A 19329-nucleotide genomic window follows, 5' to 3' on the forward strand; every position below is an offset into this window, starting at 1 on the left:
GGCCCAGGTGATCGAAAATTTCTCTGTCTTTTCCTGCGCAATATGGATCAGTTCCTCCATGTCACCAATCCCGGAGATAGTGGCAAACCACTCACCCAGAGTTGGGGTGTGCGTGGTCCGCCAATGCCTGGGGATGCACAACCTTGCGGCGTTGACCATGTGCATAGCTAGCGATTTAAAGTAGGTTTTTTTGGACAGTGACGTGTGATGGAGAAGAAACTGCCCCGGCGTAAAGTCTAGGTTATAGGTGGTAACTGACAGGATAAGTCTGTGGACTTCCCTCCAAAATAGTTGGAGGCATGGGCAAGTCCACCAGATGTGAATCATCGTTCCAATATCAGCATTGCATCTCCAACAGGTATTTGGGACGGTGGGGGAAAACTTGTGGAGGCGAGAAGGGGTCCTATACCATCGCGTGAGGATTTTATATCCATTCTCTTGGACAGCGACATTCAGCGAGCCACCGTGTGCATATTCGTGAATTCTCGTCCAATCTCCGGGTGACAGGGAAGTATCTAGTTCCCTATGCCAGGAGGATTGTGATGGGGAGAGGTCTAGGACTCCTGGGTCCGAAATGAGAGCATACAAGAGAGAGATAAGATGCTGCTGAGGTATCTTGCGATTGCACAAGTCCTCAAAGGGGGTGAGTCGTCTCGTCCAGCAATTAGGCATACCTCGGGTGGAAAGAAAGTGGCGAATCTGCCGATACGTCCAGAATGGAAAAGAGGAGGACTTGGAGAGGCTCTCGAGATTGGCATGAGAGGCAACCTTACCCCCTGGGTAGAAATGAGAGGCCAGAACGTCCTCGAAAGGCCATTCTCGCCGAAGAAATGAGGGTGAATTGCCAGGGGGGAAATCCGGATTGCCTCGTAGCGTGGTCAAGGGGCCCGGGGTCGGAGCAAAACCTAATCCAGCTGGGAGTTTCTTGAGAAGTAACAGGGAGGTGTGGATAAATGGGTGTCTGGCCAGCGCCAGGGGCCATTGTGACTGGGTCAACCAGGGAAGAAGGTGGATAGGTATAGGAGAAAAGGCATTTTCCAAAGAAACCCAAAGTTTATCGCGGGAGTGGATGTTCCAGTCTGCTATTCTAGTAAGATGGCAGGCAACATAGTATTTATAAAGGTCCGGGAGGGCAATACCACCTTTTGACTTGGGTAGCGTGAGACGGGCATATTTAATCCTCGGGGGCGAACCTTTCCATAAGAAGGTAGAGCACATCTGTCGATAAGATAAGAAGAAAGAATGAGGCAGGGCTATAGGGATGGTTTGGAATAGGTAAAGGAAGCGAGGTAGTACAATCATTTTAATCAGGGCCGCCCTACCAAACCATGACACGTTTAAGTGTTGCCAATCTTTGAGATAGTTTTGGGTTTGGATCAGAGTGGCGTGAAAGTTGAGAGAGTAAAGGTCCGGGAGGTGTTGCGGGAGTTTAATACCTAAGTAGGGGATCGCAGTCCGTTCCCATTTAAAGGGAAAGGCGTCCTGACAGTGGGTGACTTCGGAAGGGGGCAGGGTGACATTTAACGCCTGCGACTTGGTATAATTAATTTTGAGGTTGGAGATTCTCCCAAAGGTCTCAAGGTCTTGGAGTAAGGAGGGCAGGGAGGTACGCGGGGACGTCAGGGAGAGCAAAACGTCATCAGCGAACGCGGAGACCTTATATTCCCTGTCCCCCACCACCACCCCCCTGATGTCAGGGTTTGTCCTGAGTTTATTTAAGAGGGGTTCCAGAGTAAGGATATAAATTAGGGGGGAGAGGGGGCAGCCTTGGCGGGTGCCATTGGTGATGGGGAAGGCGTTCGATAGGTGGCCATTTACTCTCACCGCCGCAGTGGGGGCGGAATACAGTGCCATAATGGAAGCTAGCATGCGGTCCCCCAGTCCCAAGGACGTCAGGACCGCCCGCATGTAGTCCCAGGCCACTCTATCGAACGCCTTCTCAGCGTCAAGGGAGAGCAGAAAGCCCTGGGTCTTGGACGAGGTGAGCCAGTGGTGTAGATTTAAAGCGCGGATGGTGCCGTCTCTGGCTTCCCTACCCGGGACAAAACCCACCTGGTCGTTAGGGATGAGGTCAGGAATCAGGGGCAGCAGTCTGTTGGCAAGAATCTTCGCATAGATTTTTATGTCAACGTTTAGTAGCGAGATCGGTCTATAGCTAGACGGTAGAAGGGGGTCCTTGCCTTCCTTCGGTATTACCGAAATGTGAGCTCTCAACATCTCACCCGGTTGCGCAGACGGATCAGCTAAGGCATCGAACGTGTGGAGTAGGTTAGGGGAAAGGACATCTTGGAAAGTCTTATAGTATTGAAGGGAGAACCCATCAGGACCCGGGCTTTTACCAACTTTCATTTGTTTAAGGGCAGTGTCTAGTTCAAGGGGTGAAAACCGCGCCTCTAGAGACTGTACACATTGGGGGGGGATAGATTTAGGGCCATAGAGGGAAAGAAATTCTGAAATAAGGGCATTGTGAGCATCACTCGTAGTCTGGGACTGTCGGGGCGGTCGGAGGTTGTAAAGTTTGGTATAAAAGGCTTCAAATTCCTTTGCGATATCAGCATTCTTAGTCAATAGGGGGCCCTTAGAGGACCGTAGGTTGTGTACAGCGGGGGACAGTTTGGCAGACTGGACAGAGCGCGCCAAGAGGCGGCCACATTTGTTGCCATGTTCATAAAAGATTCGTTGGCCAAGAATATATCGCCTCTTAGCACGTCTGCCCAACTCCTCCGCGATTAAAGTGCGAGTGTGGATCAGGTCTTGAAGGGTGGATTGGGCCTGAGATTGTTTGTGGGCGAGTTCGAGCAAGTTCAGCCGTTGCATAAGGGAAGATACACGTTCCTGGTGAAGTTTTTTGGCCTGCGAGGACAAGGCCAACAGCTCTCCCCGGATCACACATTTGTGCGCCTCCCATAGGGTAATCGGGGAGATCACCGAGCCCGAGTTCTCCTGAAAGTAAAGCTGCAAACGAGTGCGAATGCGTTCTAGGGCGAGAGAGTCTTTAACAGTGGACGGGTTGAACCGCCAGATTTTTGTCCTAGGACTAGATTCGGGGAAAGATAGTGTAAGCGTGATAGGATGGTGGTCAGAGAGGAACATGGGTTCAATGGAGGAGTGGTGCAGGAAGGGAAGGTCAGCTTGGGATAGGAAGAAAAAGTCAATTCTAGAATATTTTTGGTGGGGGGCCGAGAAGTAAGTGTAGTCTTTAGTCGAGGGATAAAGGGTGCGCCACGCGTCGTGGAGGGACAGGGCTTGTAGCTGGGATTTGATCTGGCGCAAGGCCTTGTAGGGCAACGATGAGGTTCCGGAAGACGTATCTAGAAGAGGGTTTAGGGGTACATTAAAATCCCCCGCCAGAAGGAGCATTCCGTTCTGGAAGGAGGATAGAAGGGCACAAGTTTTGCGGAAAAAGGTAACCTGGTGCTCATTGGGGCAATAGATATTGGCTAACGTGATTGGCGTAGACGCATAAGTACCTTTGAGAAAGACATACCTGCCCTCAGGGTCCACCAGGGAGTCAGTCAAATGGAAATTGGCATGCTTGGAGATAAGGACAGAAACGCCCTTTGATTTCGCTACAGGATTGGTGGCATGGAAGGCAGACCGGTATACGTGGTTAGACAGTTTCGGAATGGCATCAGAGCGGAAATGCGTCTCCTGCAAAAAAATAAAGTGAGCCTTAAATTTGGTTAAAGATGAGAGCACCTGGGACCTCTTTTCCGGTAAGTTCAGACCCTTCACGTTAAGGGATACACATTTCAACTGTAGAGGGCTACTAATCGGGGGAGAGGGCTGCATCGTTAGAGGCAGGTGGAAGCAAGACCCGTACTCGGGAGCAGTAGGAGTAGGGATCTAGGTGGGGTAGGGATAGAGGGGGGGGCTACACCCCAAAAAGAAGGCGGATAAAAAAGGGCAGGAAGGAGAGGGAAGAGAAAGGGAAGGGAGAGGGTTTAGAAAGGCGAGAGCGAGAGAGAGGGCCGGGGAGGGACAGAAGAGAAGACAAAGAGGGTCGAGAGGGGAAGGAAGAGCTGGGAAAGAAGCAAGGGGAGGAGACAAGGGTGGGGATCCGGAGGGGGGATAACCAGAGGTAGGGTTAGACCAGCTACCCACCTAAAGGGGTGGAGGGGGGATTCCGGTATGTCAGCTTGGTCTTCAGGGAGACCGCTGTGTGGGGAGTGTAAAACTGGCGGGGATCGCAGGATGGCCGCGTCCCGGGGGGGAAAGCGGAGGTGAAGGGGGCTCCACCTATGGCAAGGTGGGCCCGAGCGTAGTGGGGAGCCTACCAAAAACAAAAAAGAAGGGGGGGAGATCTTAAGGGAGGACCACATATGAAGACAACATGAACAAGCTGTGAACACAATATCATGTAAAAATTGCTAACAAAACATGAAAGAGAATATAACTAACATTCAAGCAGCTTAGATCGCCGTTCAAATTGAGCACAAAACAGAAAAGCCGGAAGTCGGCCAAGAAAAAGGAAGTCCGTGCACCAGCCAGTAAAAGGGGGTGTGGGGGAAAAAAAAAAAAAAAAAAAGGGGGGGGGGACTGGGGGGGAGAGAGCCCCCACAACACCCCCCCCCTTGGTGCAATGGCCCCATCCAGAGGGTAAGGTACACGCCAGGATGCATCCATTAGAGAGTTTCTCCAGAGAGAGCTCAGCAGATAGAGGCGTTCAGGGTCCACATGTTGCCAGGTATAATGATGAGTGCAAATGGAGAGATCGCAGGACAGCCAGCAGCTGGTAGGTAGGGAGGCGCAGGTTACAGTTCCTCGGGAGACGAGAGAGGCTTCGTGTCACAGGTTCTTGGAAGGGGTGTGAACGGCAGAGTACAGCGAACGAATCCATCGCAGGAACATTGTGTAGTAAGTCTATCGCCGGGAGCTATGCGTGGAGAGGAGGCGGAAGCACGGCGAAGTCAATGCAGGTAAGGTCTCCACTGCGCACTATACGAAGGGAACGCCGTCCCTAGCGACATTTACGCTGTGGGTCAATCCATTCAACCCTTCCGATTTCCGAAGGGTCGAAACTAAGGGTCAGAACGAGTCGGCAGTAGTAGCAAGCAACGGGCACGCAGTAACCAGAACGGTGATCCGCACGGGTGAAGTCGTCCGGAGGGGCTAAAGAGCAACTTCGAGGATAGGCATCAGGGCAGAGGACGAAGGGATCCTGTGGGGGAAACAACCCGGGCCGGTAGTGAGAACGGAAGGGGGGGTAGAGGGAGAGTCAGGGTAGGTCCCGGGGGAGGAGGGGTGGAGAGGCTGGTGTGGTACTCACGGACGGCAGATCTACGGCAACAACATAGTTCCTCATTCCACCAAATCTTCGCCTCTCATTAACGAAGGAGAGGGGCTGCGCTGACGTGAGTCGCGACGTACCGGGCGGGCATTCGGCGACATCGGTCCAGGCCTGCGACGACGGGATCGCTGACGAGCCGCTTTCGGTGAAGGATTGAGCGTCACCGGCCTCCAAGGTTCAGCTGGGAAGAAGATGGAATACCAGTCCGGAAGTTCAACAAAGGGGAGATCAAGTTGAGCACAAAAAGCCGGCAGGTCTTCAGGCGTTCGGAGGAGCGCCGAGCGCCCCTTGGAGGATGCGGATAGGCCAAAGGGGAATCTCCAACGATATTGGATGTTCCTGGTACGCAGGGCTTCCAGTAATGGTCGCAGTGCCTTCCTGTTCTGGAGGGTAATTTGCGAAAGGTCCTGGAACAGCTTCACTTCAGTGCCATTAAACAGTACACGGCCTCTCAACCGCGCCTTGCGGAGTATTTCTTCCTTGAGTGGGAAATTCACAAGGAAACAAATTATGTCTCTGGGGGGCTCAGAGTCTCTGGGTGGAGGACGGAGGGCACGATGCGCCCTTTCCATGTCTATGGGGGAGTCTGCCGGCCGCTCCATGAGGTCGTTAAAGATGGCGCATAGTGTTGGCTGTATGGCGTCAGTTTCAATGGATTCGGGGATCCCCCGTACCCGAATATTGTGCCGGCGGCCCCGATTGTCGAGGTCCTCGACATGCCTGTGAAGCTCAAAGACTTGGGCAAGTTGGGAATCGTAGGCAGACTGCACCTGGCGAATGGCGGCAGCGTGCGTCTGTGTGGTCTGTTCCACGTTGTCCATGCGGTGGGCCACCGCAAGGATGTCGGCTTTAAGATCAGCAATCGCCGCTGTCACTGTGCATTTAATGTCCTGCGCCACCTTCTCCAGATCCAGGAGGCTCGGTGGATGGGACCCTCCGGCCGCAGACAGGGATGCTCCAGGCATGGTAGCAGGTGATAGTTCGTCAGGCGAGGCCGGGGCTTGGGCCTGTAGAAGCACGCGGGCCTGGTATTTCTGGGACCGAAAGATCTCCGGAATGTTCCTCCCTTGAGGGGTCTGGGGATCCTTAGGGGTGCGGGAGACGGACGAGCTTCTGGTGGATCTGTGCATAGCAGGGAAGGGTGGTAGGCTCCCGTATGTGCAGCTAAAACGTCCCCGGAATGCGGGAGCTCCCAAGTTAAGCAGCCATCTCGGTCTCCGTCCAGGCCACGCCCCTGATCAGATTATCTTTAATGGGGAAAGCATCAAACTCTTTCAGGATCTCTCCCAAATTACCCTGAAAAACCACAGGGCTCTGCGGCCCCTCCTGGACAAATTAAGAGAGAAAGACCTACGTTATTCCTGGCGTTTCCCCTTCACCCTGCTGGTCGCTCACGGAGGCAAATAACACATCCTGCGCACACCTGTGGACCTTCCGAGTTTTGTGCTGCCCTCCAGATTGAGTTGATTGCCTTACCTGACTGGTATCAGGAGTTCTCACTGCCACCTAAGATTAGAAGCCCACCTTTCTCTCCGTTAGCATCGCCTGAGAAACACCTCATCAAGAGACAGAGACAGGGACGCAATGAATCGCCACCAAGAGGTACCCCCCGAAGCCGTCCACATTCTTCCAGGATTCTGATGGAAGCCTAGACATTTTGAAGTGCCTTTGCCTGTTTGGGATTTCTTTTTTTTATTTTTAACTTTTTCCCTTGTTCCTGCTTTTTCTTTCGCCTCTGGAACACTTACAATTTCGATCACAGTAAAGCTCGGACGCTCCTATTGTCTGGGTGGAGGGGGTGTGTTTTTTCGTTTTTTATTTTTTTACCTCCCCCTTTTCAGGAGTCCAGGGGGGGTCCTGCTAGATTTATACATTTTGGTCCGACAGGCCGTTGGATTAATACCTGCCTACCACTCTATGCAGGTCCATTGAGCTACCTGATTAGGAGACTCCCGCTTGCACACCCGATCTATGGAACGGTTTGGGAGCGAAGTGCTCACAGGAGGCTCCTGAGACAGATTCCCAACTAACCGGAACTTCTGACCAGTTGGCTCTACAGCTATTACTAACACAATTAGGCACTGTTGTTCGAGAACTGCTGACCCCCGGGTCCCGACCATTGGTGGATGATTTTGTATGGTTTGATCTGGGAGGAGTGTAGACTCAACCCGGTCTAGAAGCTGGATGACCCCTTGGGCCGTCTTGTAGCTGTAGGGGGATGTTTAGTTGGGGATGGTCCTCTGCTGGTCAGATCTCGGGAGGTCCACATGCCTAGTGTTTCTAGAGGTTATGTATGGCCAGATGCTATGTTTGTTTCTTATTGCAATTGCTCATCGTTTATCGTTACGTTTTTCTAAAACGCTTTACTCGTTCGTTGATGTATGACAGACTATTCAGTAGTTTTTATATGCTTAGAATGGGCCACACTCGACGACTCTTATTTGGACAGTCGAGTACTCACTTTAGTTTGGTTGATAGCTTAGTACTGAGTGTTGCTCCTATACACGGTGTGGGTACCTGGGTGGATAACCTGGTGTGTTTCACGCGGTGGTTGCTGCTGTCTCCGGGGAGGGCCTCCCCGGACCCCACAATAGTGTCTCGGACGGGTTCATTTTGGACCCGTTCACACGCACTAAATTCAACCCCCCGGGACGGTCCACCCGTCTAAAGGGGGAGTAACCTACACTTCCCTATCTTTCTCTCATTCATCTCCTACTCTCTGCTGTTCTTTCATTCTTTCCTCTGCCTTACCATAGTATTTAAACAAGTAAAGACTTCTTATTTTCTCACGTCTACACAAATAATTTCTGAGCTATACTTACAGGTTCTGGCCTCCGCGCATCCCTGAGTCTGAGTCATGGCATACTCCGATGTAGGTCGTAATCCTACAGTGATCTCCCACAATATTAAGGGGCTCAACATCCCTGAGAAGAGAACCACTCTAATGAGAGAACTTAAAAAAGGTCAGCCTAGTTTTGTATTTCTCCAAGAGACCCATTTTAAGACCAACCACATACCTAGGCTTACTGATTCATACTTCAAAAACAAAAGGGGTCTCGATACTGGTGAGCAGGGATGCTGCCTTTGAAGTAACAGACAAACTGGTCGACCCTGATGGGAGATTTATTTTCCTCAAAGGGGTGTGTCAGGGGGTCCCCCTGACACTGTCGAACATTTATTTTCCCAATTCAGCCCAGCTCACTTTTTGCCGGAAGGTTATCGGCGAATTGCTGAGCTTCAGCTCCGGCAGATTGATACTGGGCGGGGATTTTAATGTTCCTCTTATACCGACTGAAGACACCTCCACTGGTAAGACGACAATCACATATAAAGTCCTAAAGAACATTAAGAAGCTTCTACAATCACTGAATCTAGTTGACACCTGGCGCCACTTGAACCCAGAAGGGAGGGACTATTCCTTCTTCTCAGTGCCCCACAATCGCCACTCGAGGATCGATTATATTTTTATTACACAGAGGGATCTTCCACTGATAAGCGATGCTCGCATCGGTCTGTAAACTATTTTGGATCACGCCCCAATTTCCGTATCATTGGACCTGACAGACCCCCCTACCAAACAAAACACGTGGAGATTAAACTCATCCCTATTAACGGACCCGACACTACTACCTGACTTAGTTTCCTCCCTGACTGAATATTTCAAGCTGAATAATACACACGGGATGAGCCCCCTTATGCTATGGGAAGCCCACAAATGCCATATTAGGGGCGAGTTGATCCGCATGGGTGCTGAGAGGGACAAAGCAATTACAGACTTGACCGTTAAAATTCGTACTTTAGAATCGCTCCACAAACACTCTCTCACTGTTGACTCAGCGGGGGCACTACTCGAAGCCAGAAAAACCCTGAAACAGATCTTATATAACACTACCAGGAGGTTCCTATTTTTTAAGAAGAAGATATTTTATGAGCACGGGGATAAAACAGGCAAGATTTTAGCAAGAGCCTTGAGAAGCCAGACAACTTATAACCACATCAAGGGTATTAAAGGTAAAGGAGGGAGGATTGACAGTGACACCGCGACCATTGCCCGACACTTCCAAAATTACTACATGACCCTTTATAATCTCCCACCTACGCACAAACCATCAGACATGCAGAGCAATCGAGCCAAGGCGATACAGGCTTACCTGGAGGCAGCTAACCTCCTCACACTAGACAAGGGAGACCGTATCCAGTTGGATAGGCCCATAGAGGAGGCTGAAATCAAGACGGCTGTTAGGGATTTGAAAACGGGCAAGTCCCCTGGGCCTGACGGGCTTAGCGCTATATACTATAAGACATTCTTGGACATCTTACTTACCCCTTTTAAAGACGCTATGAACTCACTAACAACTCAGGGAATGACCTCTAACGACTTCCTGTCAGCTTTTATTACAGTCATACCTAAAGATGGGAAGGATCCACTGAACTGCTCCAGTTACAGGCCGATTTCCCTCCTGAATATTGACGTCAAACTCATAGCAAAAATTTTGGCCAACAGGTTGAGACCCTTGCTTCATGATTTGATAGGACCCGTTCAGGCCGGGTTCATGCCCGGCAGGGAGGCCAAAGATAATGTCACAATGTCCCTAAACTTGATCCATTTGGCACACAGCGAAAGATCGAGGGCTTTCTCCTGTCAACTGATGCGGAGAAGGCCTTCGATCGAGTAGCTTGGGACTATATGTTGAAGACGTGCAAACATACAGGTCTGGGTCCAAACATGATGGCCTGTATCTCAGCATTATACCAGAACCCTTCAGCCAGGCTCAAGGTGAACGGGACACTATCGGACACAGTGTATAATAAAAATGGTTCTAGACAGGGGTGCCCTTTGTCGCCCCTGCTCTTTATTATCTCCCTTGAACCATTTATAAGATATGTCCTCTCAAATCCATTCATCAGGGGTTTCCAACGCAATGGGAAGGTCTTCATAGTTGCGGCATATGCAGACGACCTACTGTTTTTTTTGACGGACCCTCACATCTCCATCCCCTCTCTCTTGAAAGAATTTGCCAATTTTGGTTATTTATCTAACCTCAAAATAAACTATTCTAAATCTGAGGCTATGAACATCTCACTTCCCTCAGATCAATTGATCAAGGCCCAGGTTAATAGTCCCTTTAAATGGGTCGAGTCGGCTATTAAATATTTAGGAATTTGGCTGACCCCAAGACTGTCAATGACGTTTGCACAGAATGTTTCCCCCCTTCTCAAAAGTATAGCACAGGATCTACAGAAGTGGGTCTTGGGGTATTTCTCATGATTTGGCAGGGCTGCCATCTGTAAGATGGTCATCCTGCCAAAAATGCTTTATTTGTTACGCACTTTACCGATTAGGATACCTATGAGCTTTTTTAAATCTCTACATTCCCTCCAGAAGAAATTTATCTGGGTGCACAAGCCACCTCCACTGAAGAAGGCCCTTCTGACCAGACCCAAGGACAAGGGGGGCCTGGCTGTCCCCGACTACAAATACTACTATTACGCTACACATATTGCACGTATCATTGATTGGCATTGTCATTCTCATCTCAAATACTGGGTTCTCTTGGAGGAAGAAACTAGCATAATTCCCCTCAGATTCTCGCCCTGGATCCCGCGAGCTAAATACCCCATATCCATGCTATCGCATCCTATCATTGGCACTACCCTCAATATATTTCATATACTGGCCAAACATCCCGAGTTCTCCACCCCCTTGAGCCCCCTCACCCCTATGCGAAACAACCCGGACTTTCCCCCGGGTATGAGAAACCCTTTGCTCACACTGACTAACCCGAGCAGACCGCTCATGGCAGCTAACTGCTTCCTTAACAAAGTGATGAAAGACTTTGCTCAACTTAAACTGGATTGTGACATGCCCCATATGCCTATGTGGACGTACTTCCAATTGCGCAGCTACGTTAATGACGCTGCCCGTAGGACTCACTTTTCGAGAGACCTAACGGACTTCGAGTCGGTGGGTTCAAAGGGAGAACCAACCCCGAAGACCACATCACTTTCCTATGCCTGGTTACAATCTTTGAGCCCACGGGAGGATCATAGACTCAGGGAGTGGTGGACGCAGGAATTGGGAATACCGATTTCTGATGACCATTGGGAGAGGGCTTGCATTTTTTCGCACAGATGCTCCCTGAGCACGAAAAAGCAAGAAACGGCCTACAAGGTACTCACTCATTGGTATGCCACTTCAGAGAAAATCCACAAATGGTACCCACAATCATCCAACAGGTGCTGGAGGTGTGATACAGAGAAGGGCACCTTGCTTCATATTTGGTGGAATTGTGAGTTACTGAAGCCATTCTGCTTGGGGGTTAGGAAATTGATCATTCAAATCACGGAGACCAGACTTAGGTTAGATGCTGCATGCTGTTTGCTACATATATCAAACACTTCTTTTAGACAGTATAAGAATTCACTTAGGAGACATATGCTAAATGCAGCCAATTCCCTTATTCCACTTTTCTGGAAATCTAAAGCAACCCCCACCTTGAAGGATTGGTTAAACAAAGTCTCCTTTATCTGCGAGATGGAGGACACAGCGGCCCAATCAAATGAACGAGTGGATCGTTACCATAAGACCTGGTCTCCGTGGTTCTTTAGATATTCCCAGGCATATCGGGATCTGCTGGATCAGGGAGGAGTATGAGTTTAATGTTCAGCGGTTCACCCTGGATCTGTGTCTCGGACGAGACATTCAGGCATTTACGCTTAGACCTAGGGAATATAGACCCTACGTCTCAGTACTACATTGCCAGTTTTGTGCTACCTTATTATATTATTTGGTATAGGCACTTCTTCTCTTTTCCTTTCCTTTTTCTATCTGTCTCCTTTACCCTGCTTTTTCTTTAGACTATTACTTTTTCTAACCTCGTTTCCCTCTCACTTACTGGGAACATATGGGAAAATTCAGAGTTGAGATGTTAAATAATGACTTAGCCTCCAAGGGCTATTTAGGCCCATAGTGGAGGAGATTGGCTCTCAATATGCAACACTTCTGTCACTGCTTATAAAGACATTGTTGGCACGTTTTGGTTTTGTTACGGCTTGGAATGATTCAATTGTGTCGATTATATGCCCATGTTATTTGTGTTTTAATCTTGCAAATAAACTTTACCTTTAATGTAAAAAAATAAAATAAAAAATCAACAAACATCTGAACAATTTTTTTGCTGAAAATGAGGGCTCGGTACAAAGCCCATTTATATTATGGAACGCCCATAAGTGTTCATAAGGGGCATTTTTATACAAATGGGTGCAAGGGCAAAGAGGCAGAGGCAGCAACGCACAACCAAACTAATAAAACAAATATTGGAACTAGAAGCCCAGAACAAACAGAATTATACCCCAACTACGTCCTTAAAAGCTGACACAACTTAGATCTGACCTCAGAATTCATTTATTAGATAATTTTGAAAAGACCACCAAAAGGCTTAAAATGACTTACTATGCTAATGAGAATAAGGCAGGGAAACTATTGCCACAGAATCTCCAAAGTCATAGGTACAACTATAGAATACCATTTATAATTTACCCTTCTACAAAACAAAAATAATATCACCCACAAAAAATTTCAGACACTTTTAGCCACTATTATGGATCCCTTTATATTTTAAAGGATGATCCATCCACCATTCAACCTACTTCTGATATAATAACTAAATTCTTAGAGAAATTTTTCATACCAAAACTAACCACACATCAGCTCCAATCAACCATTCACTATAGCAGAGATACAAAAAAAACTATAGATTCCCTCCCTATGAATAAATCACCAGGACCCAACGCGTTTTGTGGTGAATACTATAAAAAAAATGTAAAAATGTATTATCCCCTGTGTTAGGGAAAGTGTTTGGGTCAGCAGCTGCCTCTGCCTCTTACCCTCCAGAAATGCTAGAGTATTATACATTTCTACAAATAACACATTTACTGTCTTCCATTAAGAATACCAATACAATTATTCCATGGAGGGGTTATCTATACCCTACAAATCCTACTACATCTATCAAAGGTATTTCCGTAGTTTATAATCTATTACACCAGAAATCAATACTCACCAAAACTCCTTCTATGAGGAAATCAATATTAATACATCATATACTGTAGAACAATGTTAACAAGCAATCACATCTGTCTACAAAGCCACTAGAAGTGTTAACTTATGGGAAATATACCAGAAAATACTCCTGAGAGGGTACCTAACCCCTACACGGCTAGCAGGCTTTAAACTTCATATATCTCCATTATGTTGGAGAGAGACAGTGTAATCAGAGAGACTCCATAATACATATATTTTGGTCATGTCCACATTTGAGAAGATATTGGTCCAATATTTTTTACCTCATACAACGTATTATCAAATTCCCATGTCCTGCCAATCCTAGCATGGCCCTATTATCGATAGGCATACTCTATGAGAAATATAACCACACAAATCCTCATTAGCGCTCGTCATGAAGTGACGAGAAGATGGAGGAAAGTTGACATACCAACCCTCAGAGATGTGATTAGAACCACTAACCTTCATATATCATACAAACTCCTGTCACATCTTGTCTTGCAATGATCTTAAGGCTGAATATTATATAAGGTATTTCCTGATTGGTATTCCCTTTGTGTTGGAGAATTTCTGTGCTGCACTGACGTTGCCACTATCCCTTCCAGGTGAGCCTAAAAAGTTTTTTTTTTCCTTTACATAAATGGTGATAATATGTATTACACATAACGTGCAGGGCTTTAATTCTCCTCATGAATGGAAAAAAAGCCTTTACTAACCATAAGAAGCTTGGCGCTTGAATTATATAGGATTATGATGCCTATGATACTATTACAGGAAACCCATTTTGCTTCTAATAATCATCCAGCGTTTTCCATAAATCATATAAGCAAGCCTTTTATACCCTATACCAATCCAAAAGTAGGGGGGTAGCGATATTTCTCCACAATTCACTCCACCTAGAGGTAAAATAAATCTATAAAGACCCCGACAGTAGGTTCCTTATAATTAAAGAGCTGGTATCCAGACGGGAACTTACAATAGCAAATGTGTATGCCCCCAATGTAGCGCAAACTACTTTATTACAACCTTTTTTAAAATTCTTGAACAATACTCTTCACCACATATGTTTGTAGGCGGAGATTTCAACCAAGTGGCCCATCCCCAGATGGATAGAAGCACTGCTTCCTAGCCCAATTCAGCTTTCTCCAAATCAATGTCCAAGACACTACAGTCACTCCAATTATCTGATGCATGGAGGGCACACAATACAGGTGCTAGAGACTTCACCTTTTACTCTAACCCCCATAACTCTTTTGCTAGATTGGATTACATTTTCTGCACTCCCATCATCCTAGCTAACTCCACTCACTCTGCTATTCACCGCTGCCCTTGGTCTGACCACAACATGGTTTCCTTATTTACTTCATTAGTTGGCCTTTCTGAGACCCCCTACACGTGGAGATTAAATGGCTCCCTCCTCACTGACCCTATACTATGACAAGAAATCTCCACAGCTATCCAAGAATACTTCACTATAAATGCCACCACAGACGTTTCTCCTAGTATTCTTTGGGTTGCCCACAAGACAGTGTTGAGAGGCCGACTCATTGGTATAGCATCATGCAAGAACAGGGTATGTTGGCACCAAATCTATACATTTACCAATGAACTAGACAAACTACACAAAACTCAAATAAGGAACCCATCAAGAGCCAACGAGCATTTGGTAGCTCAAAAAAGAATTGAGTTGGATACCCTGTTATCAGCCAGAACAGAAAAAGCTCTCCGCTGGTCCAGGGCCAATTTTCTCCTGCATAGCAACACTGCATCCTCTATATTTGCCTGTAAATTGAATCAGGCCTTGCAAACCCCCCATCTTTATAAACTCCGTAACTCAACAGGTAACATAGTCGCCCAACTAAAGGAGGTCCTGAATATTTTTGAAAAGTTTTACTCTAAATTACTTTCTCACCCACCTCCTTTCCCTTCCCAAACCTCTCACAATTGGCTATCCTCCCTTTCTGTACCCACGCTATCAACATCACACGCAGACTCCCTAAATGCTCCCTTCATAGAGGAAGAACTCCTAGGTGTATTCAAAACCCTGAAAACGCTCTGTGGCCCCTGGCCAGGATGGATTTACAGTTAGTTACTATAAGCACTTCACCCCTCTTAATTCTTTGATAGCGTACTCTGGCCTCATTTGTTCCCTGTATTACAACATATGGGTTTCAGGAATGAGTTTCTGATGGGGGTGCAGGCCTTGTACCACCTTCCAAAAACAAGAATTAAATTACCAGGGTGTAATTCTGAGTTTTTCACACTGGGTAGAGGCACCTGGCAGGGGTATCCTCTATCACCCCTGTTGTTTGCTCTAGCATTAGAACCCCTTGCGATTGCTATCAAACACCACCCGAATATATCTGGCTACCCATTGGCATCTATCCCTTCTAAACTCTGCATGTATGCATATGACGTCATGCTCTTTTTAACCCAACCCCAAATCTCCCTACCCAATCTATTCCCCTTACTATCTAAATTTGCCTCTACTTCTGGACTTACAGTAAATGTAACAAAATCTATTGCAATTCTCAGTGTGAAACTCACCAGGGATCTTTCCCTTTTCAGTAGTCAACTGATAAAATACCCTATCTGGGCATCTATATCACAGGCCAATGGTCCTCCGTTTTTTGCCGCAAACTATCTGGCATGTGTGTCCCAGCTTCGGAATATGCTTAAACTCTGGAACACCTATCATATCTTGTTTCTTCGGAGAGTCACGGCAGTCAAAATTACCCTTTTGCCAAAACATTTGTATCTATTTAGAGCCCATACCCATCATTGTCCCCCAAGCCTTTGTGATCAAGCTACAACAAGATGTTGACAAGTTTGTCTGGCAGGGCAAGCAGCCTAGATTTTCCAAACATGTTCTCTACAGCTCTCAAACTGCTGGTGGTCTGGGTTTACCAAATCTTCTGGCTGTATTTCTTGGCCACTCGTTTCTCCCAGATAGCCCAATGGAATATTCCAGACTCCAAGGTACCTTGGGTCAAGCTTGAAGCAACATCTATCAAACCTTACTGTCTCCCATATATACTGTGGTGCCCCACCAACTTTGTACAAAAAATTGCCTCTCAAAATTCCCTAGTGGCTCATTTTCTTATTCTTTGGAACTGTTATAAGGGTAAACTCGGTCTGATGTCGCCCAAGCACCAAGGCTCATCTTTTGTAAGAGACCCTTTATTTTCTATAGCCTTTAAACATCCAGAGAGCTTCTCCTGGATGATTTCTAACTCTTTGGTCACATTAGCCAATCTTCAAATGGGTGATACATTTGCCATGTTTGACATCCTCAGCACACAAAAACAGATCTCACTTAGAGAACATTACCGTTATATACAAATAAGACATTTTTATTCCTCCCACTTTGCTCTTTTCCCATCCTCCCCCCCTACACTATTTGAATGGATCTGCCGTGACTCCCCCAGAGGTAAGGGTCTTATTTCCACCCTTTCTAAAACAGTCCTATCTTCATGTTTCCTAGGAGAACTCACATATAAACAGAAATGGGAATCGGACTGTAATGATACAGTTCGCCCAGAGAATTGGGACATCATGCTGGATAACTTGCACAAATCCTCAAAATCTTTAGCTGTTAGAGAAACAGTCTGCAAAGTACTAACTAACTGGTATTACACTCCATCCAGGCTTCAGGCCAGGTTTTTGGCTGCTTACGCATTATGCCTCAGGGGCTGTCAACTCCTTTAAACATATATTTTGGGACTGTGGCCTACTCTCTCCAGTTTGGAGAAAAGTATCTGCCATAGCTTTAGCAATATCTGTTACCCCCTTACAACTCACAATCTCCATGTGCCTACTTGAAACATCAATTCCAGGTATCCTCCGTAAGGAAGAAGGCCTCATACATACGATTTGCATAGCTACTCTATGGGCCATTGCATTGGAAATCCCCTGCAGTACCTCTACATTCTGTTCTAAACAGAATGGACTCCATTATGCTGATGGAGAGGATCTTGTATTCGTTATGTGATAAAATGCACCTGTTTGAATGTAGATGGAATGCCTGGAAATCACATAGAAATATTTTACTACTGCAGGACTGAACACCAGGCTGGCTTCCCAGTCCTCGCATAATCGCAAAGCTCATGTATACCTTTCCTTTACACCCAGAAGGATATGTTATGTCAGCTATTAATGATCTAGCATCTGTGTTTTCTTTTTCTCTTCTGATGATGTCTTGTGTGCTTTGGAAGTGTTGTTTAGTTTGTTACCTTGATGTCTACAATTGTGCCTATCACATTCATTATTTGTCAATTACTGTGGACTGATTGTATGACTTTATTTGCCTCAATAATAATCGTTTGTAAATGAAAAAAAAGAATCACAGACATGCCTCAAAACTATTTTCATTTAACATTACAACCTTCTGGCATTAAGAAACACTTAAGAAGAGAAAAAAAAGAAAGAAAACTGTAGTCAATTGCAATTGTTTTTGCAGATCAAGCAGAGAAAGAAAATGAAATCACTCAATTCTGAAAATATTATGGAATCACCATGTACTTTTCAGTTCTAAAACAAACATCTGCATCAGATTACATCTGCTAATTAGTGGGCAGTTAAAAAAGAATGCTTACACACCTTGGTGAGCTGTTGCACCAACCTGATTGATGTGGATCAAGGCTCCCACATGAAATATGTCAGTTGAAACAAAGGACAGTATTATAAAACTTCTTCAAGAAGGTAAATCATCACGGAATGTTGCAAAAGTTTTTGGTTGTTCCCAGTCAGCTGTGACCAAGTACAAATCAAAAGGGAAGGTTGTTAAAGGGAAGCATACTGGTAGACCAAGGAAGACATCAAAGCATCAACAAAAAAAAAAAAACAATATGCCCTAAAAACAGAAAATGCGCAACAAAACAAATGAGGAACCAATGTTCAGACACAAGTCAATAGGGTTGATTTACTAAAGGCAAATCCACACTGCACTCCAAGTGCACTGAAAGTGCACTTGGAAGTGCAGTCGCTGTAGATCTGAGGGGAAGATCTGCTGATTTTATCATCCAATCATGTGCAAGTAAGATTGTTTTTTTTTTTTCCTTACACGTCCCTTTAAATCTACAGCGACTGCAGTTCCAAGTGTACTTGCAGTATACTTGTAGTGCAGAGTGGATTTGCTTTTAGTAAACAACCCCCAGTGTCTGTGACCGTACTGTAAGACATCACCCTAAAGGAAATGGTATTTACATACAGAAAACCCAAATGAACACCATCATTAACACCTAAACAGAAAAAAACAAGGTTACATTGGACTAAAGAAAAGGAATCCTGGACTGTGGGTGACTGGATGAAAGTGATATTCAATGATTAATCACAAATCTGCATTGGGCAGGATGATGATGCTGTGACTTTTGTTTGGTGCCATTCCAATGAAATGTATGAAGTTGACTGCCTGAAGAAAACATGCAAATTTTCACAATCATTGATGATATGGGGTTACGTGTCAGGCAAAGGTACGGGGGAAGGTGACAGTCATTAAATCTTCAATAAATGCACAAGTTTATATTGAGATTTTGGACACTTTCTTTATTCCATCAACTGAAAGGATGTTTGGTGATGATGACCTAATTTTTAAAGTCGATAATGCATCTTGCCATAGAGCAAAAGGTGTGAAAACTTTCCTTCAAGAAAGACATATAATGTCAATGGCATGGTCTGCAAATAGTCCGGACCTCAATCCAATTGAAAATCTATGGTGGAAATGAAAGAGAAAGGTCCATGACAAGGCTCCAACCTGCAAAGCTGATCTGGCAACTGCAATAAGAATAATTTAGAGCAGGAATGAGGAAGAATACTGTTTGTCAATAGTTAAATCCATGCTTCAGAGAATTCAAGCTGTTAAAAAAGCCAGACGTAGTGCAACAAAGTACTAGTGGTGTACTGTAATGTTTTTTCTTCATGATTGCATATTAATTTCCTCAGAATTGAGTGATTCCAGGTGTGTTTAAGTGATTCT

General features: G+C 46.0%; 1 protein-coding gene across 5 annotated transcripts in view; it reads right to left on the minus strand.

Annotated features, from left to right (window-relative positions):
- The window catches only part of NAALADL2 (N-acetylated alpha-linked acidic dipeptidase like 2), a 1383985-nt gene that overhangs the window by 1062625 nt on the left and 302031 nt on the right, over positions 1 to 19329 (minus strand). For 2 of the 5 annotated variants that reach the window (XM_077487951.1, XM_077487955.1), the window contains one exon: positions 17955 to 18104. The exons of the other annotated variants lie outside the window; for them this stretch is intronic. The gene's annotated coding sequence lies outside the window, so the exon portion shown is untranslated. The remainder of the gene's footprint in view (positions 1 to 17954; positions 18105 to 19329) is intronic. 5 annotated transcript variants of the gene reach the window in all.

The sequence above is a fragment of the Lithobates pipiens genome, unplaced genomic scaffold (genome assembly GCF_037356315.1).
Source record: "Lithobates pipiens isolate NorthernLeopardFrog02 unplaced genomic scaffold, aLitPip1_a1.2 Scaffold_18, whole genome shotgun sequence".
NCBI classification, from domain to species: domain Eukaryota; kingdom Metazoa; phylum Chordata; class Amphibia; order Anura; family Ranidae; genus Lithobates; species Lithobates pipiens.